Raw genomic sequence first — 334 nt, 5'->3', positions numbered from 1 at the left:
TCTGTCTCCAAAGTGGGCACCGGCCCCCTAGCCAGTGAGGGTGGGGCTGTGGCCAGGTGACCACCCACGGGCTGCACCTGCTGGCCCTCCGTGCACCAGACGGGCCGCGGGCTCGCCCAGCTGAGGGTGCGGGCGGATGCGTGGGACTCTGGGCGCGGACTCCGGGTCATTCCGTGGAGCTGGGCTCCCCACCCTCACCCCTCCGACTGCTGTGGAGACAAACGCCTACCGTACGGAGCTGCTGAGGTTTGGGGTTCATGTGTGAGAGCCACGTGTGTCACCCCAACTAACGCACCACCCAGGGCGGGACGTTGGTCCTTAGGAGGCAGACAGC

General features: G+C 67.7%; 1 protein-coding gene across 1 annotated transcript in view; it reads right to left on the bottom strand.

Moving 5' to 3' along the window:
- Positions 1-334, bottom strand: part of TMED3 (transmembrane p24 trafficking protein 3) — a gene marked incomplete at its 5' end in the record, with an annotated part of 2,403 nt that overhangs the window by 1,549 nt on the left and 520 nt on the right. The gene's annotated exons all lie outside the window — the stretch shown is intronic.

Source organism: Myotis davidii, unplaced genomic scaffold (assembly GCF_000327345.1).
Source record: "Myotis davidii unplaced genomic scaffold, ASM32734v1 scaffold1914, whole genome shotgun sequence".
In the NCBI taxonomy this organism is placed as follows: Eukaryota; Metazoa; Chordata; class Mammalia; order Chiroptera; family Vespertilionidae; genus Myotis; species Myotis davidii.
The sequence above is the reverse complement of the archived record's forward strand: the minus strand, read 5'-3'. Positions and strand labels throughout refer to the sequence as shown.